The sequence below is a fragment of the Carya illinoinensis genome, chromosome 13 (genome assembly GCF_018687715.1).
Source record: "Carya illinoinensis cultivar Pawnee chromosome 13, C.illinoinensisPawnee_v1, whole genome shotgun sequence".
Lineage (NCBI taxonomy): Eukaryota > Viridiplantae > Streptophyta > Magnoliopsida > Fagales > Juglandaceae > Carya > Carya illinoinensis.
Window position 1 is genome coordinate 13,553,115 of NC_056764.1, and position 8,022 is coordinate 13,561,136.

Below are 8,022 nucleotides of genomic sequence, written 5' to 3' on the forward strand. Positions count from 1 at the left end.
TGGATGATCAAGATAACCATGAAAAGATACAAATATTTTGAATCATATCACCTTTTGATGCATCATAATATTTGATTCAATAATTTGTATAATATCATCTCAAAGAGAAAAGCTTACAGCTTTTCCAATACGAGCTTCTGGCCCGAAAAGATATTCATTATCACGTCCAATCTCTTAGTTTCTTTGAATGAAACGCATCATTTTTTTCACTTCAGGGAATAGAATGATATAAATTTATTATCATTCACTTCAGTGAATGATGTAGATCTAGTAAGACGTGAATAATGATTCTTATCAAAAACTCATTATTTTGCTCAGTCACTGAAAGACCTGACACAAATTTAGAATATATTGTGAACGTTTGCATTTCATATTACTACTTCAGGAGCATACTCGATATTGCTACTTCAGGAGCACATTCGAGACGTTCATTCAAATATATATTCTTTCCACAATTTCAATTATGCAACTTCAGGTGCATAAATCATAATGAGTTTTTGGTACAAGTATCACTCATATGAGATACTCAATAAAATTATTGATTTAGGGCGATCCTTCAGGGATGCTCCATTTCCATTCTCAAATAAATCATATCATCAATAATTTATAACAAGTATAAAAGAATAAATAAAACTTTCATTACTACAAAATATTGCAGAATATAAAAATATTTTATAATAAGATAAAGGAAATACATTAATTAAAAATGAACACTTTCATGATCAACTCTACCACTAGAATCCTTAAAGAAATCAGAAACATCAAGACTTGTAATATCTTCTCCATCTATAGAATCTAAAGCATATGATGGTTCAGTAAAATTTGTTTCAAATTTCTTTGTTTTTTCTTTTATAGAAGATTGGTATAAGTCAACCAAGTGTTTATCTGTTCGACAGATACGAGTCCAATGTCCAGTCATACCACATCTATGGCATCCATCTTCATCTTTCTTTAAAAGTTTGTTTTTGGGACCTTTGCCATTTTCTGAGTTGAACCACTTCTGGTGGTACGGTGTATATCTATTATTGTCCCTTTTAGTGTGATCACTTCTAGGACCTCCACTTCCATAATTTTTCTTACCATGTCTACGCCCTCTTTTTCTTTGAAAAGATGCACCATTCGCTTCTGGGAATGATGTAAATCTAGTACCATTCACTTCAGGGAATGATACAGAACCAGTAGGACGTGACTGGTGATTTCTTAATAAAAGCTCATTATTTTGCTCAGCTAATAGAAGACAAGATATAAGTTCAGAATATTTCTTGAACTTTCGCTCTCGATACTGCTGCTGCAGGAGCACATTCGAGGCATGAAAAGTAGTATATGTCTTCTCTAACAAGTCATCATCAATGACTTTTTCACCACATAATTTCAATAGCGAGCTAATTTTAAAGAGTGCAGAGTTATACTCACCAACACTCTTGAAGTCTTGCAACCTCAGGTGCATCCAATCATGACGAGCTTTTGGGAGGATTACCGTTTTCTGGTGTTCATATCTCTCCCTTAAATCATTCCACAAAATAAGTGGATCTTTCACCGTTAGATACTCAGTTTTTAATTCTTCATGAAGATGGTGCCGAAGGAAAATCATTGCCTTAGCACGGTCTTGCAGGGACCCTTGATTTCCTTCTTTAATTGTATCTCCCAGGTTCATCGCATCCAGATGGATCTCAGCATCAAGGATCTAAGATAAATAATTTTTCCCAGAAATGTCAAGAGCAACGAATTCCAATTTTGTAAGATTTGACATTTTTCTACATATATAAATCAGGAACATAAAAATATATTGAAAAACTTACTTGAAGTAGAGGACTACTAGCTTCAAAATCGTCAGAACTTTCGTGCTGATAACGTGTTATAAAACTATCGAAAGGAGAGAGAGAGAGAGAGAGAGAGAGAGAGAGAGAGAGAGAGAGAGAGAGAGAGAGAGAGAGAGAGAGAGAGAGATAGAACTCAGAGAAGTTATGAAACTTATGAATTTCTTAAAGAATTCAACGATATATATAAGTGTACAAAGGGAACTATGCCAGTTACTATGCAGTACTATGCTAGCACTATGCACTGTGCGATGTCGGTCATTTACTATGCCAGTTACTATGCAGTACTATGCTGGCACTATACGCACTGTGCGATGTCGGCCATTTACTATGCCAGTTACTATGCAGTACTATGCTGGCACTATGCATACTGTGCGATGTCGGTCATTTACTATACCAGTTACTATGCAGTACTATGCTGGCACTATGCACTGTACATTTGACGGCTAGAACTCAGAGAAGTTATGAAACTTATGAATTTCTTAAAGAATTCAACGATATATATAGGCGTACAAAGGGAACTATGCAAGTTACTATGCAGTACTAGCTGGCACTGTGCATATTTACTATGCAGTACTATGCTGGCACTATGCACTGTGCGATGTCGGCCATTTACTATGCCAGTTACTATGCAGTACTATGCAGTACTATGCTGGCACTATGCGCACTGTGCGATGTCGGCCATTTACTATGCCAGTTACTATGCAGTACTATGCTGGCACTGTGCACACTGTGCGATGTCGGCCATTTACTATGCCAGTTACTATGCAGTACTATGCTGGCACTATGCACTGTGCATTTGACGGCTAGCTCAAGGTGGTCATACAATTTTACAATATTATTTTACAACACTCCCCCTTTGGATGACCACATATAATGAATATGCCTCGTTAAAACCTTGCCAAGGAAAAACCCTGTGGGAAAAAACCAATGGCGAAGGAAAAAGAGTACAATATTCATGTGTACTGTAAAATGCTTTAAGATTGCCTCATTAAAACCTTGCGAAGGAAAACCCAGTGGGATAAAACCTTAGCGAAGGAAAAAGAGTACAATCAGCATAAGTCTTCAAGACGTTACTCCCCCTGAAAAGTGCATGATAAAAGGTCTTCAAGTCTCCGCATTCCAATGTTCTGCACAATCTTCTTAAATGTTGCAGTTGGTAATGCTTTTGTGAATAAATCTGCCAGATTATCACTTGATCGTATCTGCTTGACTTTAATTTCACTTTTTTCTTGAAGTTCATGAGTATAAAAGAATTTAGGTGAAATATGTTTGGTTCTATCACCTTTGATATATCCTCCTCTAATTTGAGCAATACAAGCAGCATTATCTTCGTATAAAGTTGTTGGACTATCATTAATCACTGGAAGACCACACTTTTCTTGAATATGTTGGATCATTGATTTTAGCCAAATGCATTCTCGACTTGTTTCTTGAATTACAATGATCTCTGAGTGATTTAAAGATGTAGCAGATAGTGTTTGTTTGACAGATCTCCATGATATAGCAGAATTTCCATAAGTAAATACATATCCAGTCTGAGATCTACCTCTGTGTGGATCTGAAAGATAACCTGCATCTGCATATCCAACTAATTGTGGACTTGAACCATATTGATAAAATAATCCCATATCAACCGTACCTCGAAGGTATCGAAGGATATGTTTAATGCCATTCCAATGTCTTCGAGTTGGTGCGGAACTATATCTTGCAAGTAAATTAACTGAAAATGCAATATCAGGCCGAGTGCAATTTGCAAGATACATCAGGGCTCCAATTGCATTGAGATAAGGTATTTCAGAACCAAGAATTTCTTCATTGTCTTCACAAGGACGAAATGGATCCTTCTGCACATCAAGTGATCGAACAACCATTGGAGTACTCAGGGGATGAGCTTTGTCCATGTAAAAGTGTTTCAAGACTTTCTCTGTATAATTTGATTGATGAATGAGAATTCCATTTGGCAAATGCTCGAGCTGCAGGCCGAGACAAAATTTCGTTTTGCCAAGATCTTTCATTTCAAATTCATTCTTTAAATATGTAGCAGTTCTTCTGATCTCTTCAGGAGTTCCAACAAGATTTAGATCATCAACATAAACCGCAATAATAACAAATCCGGAGTCTGATTTCTTAATAAAAACACATGGGCATATTGGATTATTCTCAAATCCTTCTTTCAATAGATATTCGCTAAGGCGTTTATACCACATGCGTCCGGATTGTTTTAACCCATATAAAGATCTTTGAAGCTTAATAGAATACATACTTCTGGATGTACTCAGATTAGAAGCTTCAGGCATTTTATATCCTTCAGGGATTTTCATATATATGTCATGATCTAATGATCCATATAAATATGCGGTGACCACATCCATCAACTGCATATCCAATCTTTTTATAACTGCCAAACTAATCAAATATCTGAATGTGATTGCATCCATAACAGGAGAGTATGTTTCCTCATAATCAATCCCCGGTTTCTGCAGGAAACCTTGTGCAACAAGTCGTGCTTTATATCGCACAATTTCATTACTTTCATTACGTTTACGTATAAATACCCATTTATATCCAACGGGTATTACACTCTTTTTCCTTCGCTAAGGTTTTATCCCACTGGGTTTTCCTTCGCAAGGTTTTAATGAGGCAATCTTAAAGCATTTTACAGTACACATGAATATTGTACTCTTTTTCCTTCGCCATTGGTTTTTTCCCACAGGGTTTTTCCTTGGCAAGGTTTTAACAAGGCATATTCATTATATGTGGTCATCCAAAGGGGGAGTGTTGTAAAATAATATTGTAAAATTGTATGACCACCTTGAGCTAGCCGTCAAATGCACAGTGCATAGTGCCAGCATAGTACTGCATAGTAACTGGCATAGTAAATGGCCGACATCGCACAGTGTGCATAGTGCCAGCATAGTACTGCATAGTAACTGGCATAGTAAATGGCCGACATCGCACAGTGCGCATAGTGCCAGCATAGTACTGCATAGTAAATATGCACAGTGCCAGCATAGTACTGCATAGTAAATATGCACAGTGCCAGCATAGTACTGCATAGTAACTTGCATAGTTCCCTTTGTATGCCTATATATATCGTTGAATTCTTTAAGAAATTCATAAGTTTCATAACTTCTCTGAGTTCTATTTCTCTCTCTCTCTCTCTCTCTCTCTCCTTTCGATAGTTTTATAACACGTTATCAGCACGAGAGTTCTGACGATCTTGAAGCTAATAGTCCTCTACTTCAAGTAAGTCTTTCAATATTTTTTTTATAGTTTTATAACAAAGAGAAATTATTCCCATTAGTTACTATTCATTACTCCACATCTTACATTTTATTAAAAACGCTCATATGTTCTAGAAAAACTCTAGCTGCAGTCGTTTGGTGTAAACGGCATGTAAGCGGCTACTGACGTGGATAAAATTACAAAACTCACTGTTTTGATTGAAACTGAATCCCTCCTCTCTTGATTGCTCCCTCGGACGTCCCATTCGATTCATCCCTCCAAATCCCAAGTCCCTCTCTGCTCTCTCGAACCCTAAGTCCCTCTCTGCTTCTCTCTCGTTTCCCTCCCTCCTCGCACTACCCTCCCTCTCGCTTCATCCCTCAGAAGTTGTTAAACCATCTTGTTTGGTTTGCTTCTCTCTTGATTCCTCCCTCAAAACTCCCTCTCAATTCATCCCTTAGAACTCCAAACCCTAAATCCCTCATCTCTGCTTCTCTCTTGTTTCCCTCCTCGCCAAAAACTTTTTATCCCTATTTCTCTCTTCCCTCTAGATTGGCCCGACATTCCATCTCTCCCCCCCCCCCCCCTTTTTTTTTCATTTTTTTCAGTTCCCTTGCTGCTAGGGTTTTCCCAGGGTTGTTGAACAATCTGTTGGTATGGATTCGAGTTTCCCTCCCTCTTTGCTTCTCTCTTGATTCATCCCTTAGAAGTGAAAACCCTAAATTCATTTCTCTGTTCGCTCTAGTTTGGCCCGAGATTCCATCTCTCCCCTAAATCCCTAATTTTTTCATTAACTTTCAGTTCCCTTGCTACATTTTCCCAAGGTTGTTGGAGTGCTCTCGTTGGGGTTATCTTAGGAATGTGGGGAAGGAACAATCAATTTCTCAGAGAAAATCGATACTGCTGTGGATTTCTGCCCCAATTTTTCACATAAAGGTAAGATGCCTGTCCATGAGGAATTTCAACATTGTAGAGTTCATTCATTTTTTGCGTATAATGAGTCTTGGTCAAATACTAGATCTATAGTTTTCATTACTTTTTTTTTGTTGTTGAATTTTTGGTTGCAATTGATGCTTCTGTGTAGATGCCAATTCTGACATAAATTCACTTTTATGTATTGTTCTTTTCTGTGGTTGTAATACTCGTGGGAATTGCACTCAGATTTGATCATATTTTGATTTTGAACGTATGTTCTACCTAGGTATGCATCATTAATTTTCATTATTTTAATATTTTTGTTCCTCTTGTGTTATTGAATGATGGCCTAGTACATGCGTTGAATCTGATTTGTGTTCCTAATTTGTAAAGTTGAGTTTATGTGCTTTGCTATGTGGTCTTTTGAGTGTATGGTTAAGTTGGTGGGCAATTGGTATATGCATTTTTCTGTTTGGCTGCTATGTGGTTTCAAATGTAGTTTTTTTAGAGTTGGTTTGAACTGTTGGTTTTATGATCACATTTTTTAATTTGGTGCCCATTTGTGGTGGTTTGCTACGTGGTATTTTGAGTGTATGGTTAAGTTGGTGGGCAATTGCTATGTACATTTTTCTGTTTGGCTGCTATGTGGTTTCAAATGTGGTTTTTTCAGAGTTGGTTTGAACTGTATGGGTTTATGAGCACATTTTGTAATTTGGTGCCCATCTGTGGTGGTCTGCTATGTGGTATTTTGAGTGTATAGTTAAGTTGGTGGGCAATTGCTATGTGCATTTTTTTGTTTGGCGACTATGTGGTTTCAAATGTGGCTTTTTCAGAGTTGGTTTGAAGTGTATGGGTTTATGAGCATATTTTATAATTCGGTGCCATATATATTGTGTATTTTCTGAATGTTGGTGTAATATATGCGAAATGTTACATTATTATTTTCTGTTTAGGATGGATATATCTCTATGGGCTAGTTACTATATATCTTCATTGCAGGATAATATGCCATACCTGCCGTGTAAAATTATGACATAATTGCAAAATGTTATATTATTATTTTCTGTTTACTATATATCCCATGTATTTATAATATGCCATACCTCCCGTGTATATTTCTTCTCCCATGCATAAATACACTGTTTAATATATACTGATCTGGGGGCTATTTTTACTTCAATATTATGATAGGAAATGAGTTTTGCTTCTCATTCCGGGTCAAGCTTGGAGAGACCACTTTGCTATTGTGACTCCCAAGTGAAACTACGGATTTCTGGAAAAGCAAAATCTTTTGGTAGAAGATTTTTCAATTGTCCAAACTATAAGATGAATAAACAATGTGACTTTTTTGAGTGGATTGATCTTCAAAGTGAGCAAAATAGTTGCTATAAGATGACGTTAGAATTAGCTGAACGGAGGCACGAAATGGTATTTCATGAGCGGCTGCGCATGGAAGAATCCAAATATAAGACATTGGAGAAGAAGTACAAGGGAGCTTTGAAAGTATTAACTGTCTCATGGTTTTTTTTGTTTTTTTTTGTAGTAGTTTGTGGTGTATTTTTGACGTATCCAAGTGGTTATAATGTCTCTCGGCTAATGCTACGACTCATGTAACCCAACCCCTTTTGATGTATTTATCCACTTTGATCGGTTAATGTACTAGATGTGTCATATGTACTTTCTTCATCCTGGGACTTTTGTATGTATTTGAAATTTGCTGCCAATTTCCTTGGACTTTAACCACTTTTGTATGTATATAGACCACTGTGTCTATATTTACTAATGATCCATGCTCCTACTTCTATGTGGAAAATTATTCAAAAATGTGTGGATCCAATTTGCTTAGCTTATATATTTTGAGTTTCGAATCACCATCTGGGAATCTTGACCCAATTGCCAGTGCATCGATGGATAAGGTTATGATTTTTGAATACTTATTAGTCAATATCGGCTGGCTACAGAATATTACTAGAAATTGAAAGCTACATTAATACACAATGGTACACATGCCATATCACACTGAAAATTGACCAATTGCAAGGGTTAGGTTGAAACGAATTCC

At 36.7% G+C, this 8,022-nt stretch overlaps 1 long non-coding RNA gene across 1 annotated transcript; it reads left to right on the forward strand.

Moving 5' to 3' along the window:
• The first annotated feature begins 5,257 nt into the window (after nucleotides 1-5,257).
• On the forward strand, nucleotides 5,258-7,746 carry LOC122292585. The gene is made up of 2 exons (XR_006236960.1): nucleotides 5,258-5,981; nucleotides 7,152-7,746. It is a non-coding gene; the product is annotated as an uncharacterized LOC122292585 (long non-coding RNA).
• Nucleotides 7,747-8,022: the final 276 nt, after the last annotated feature.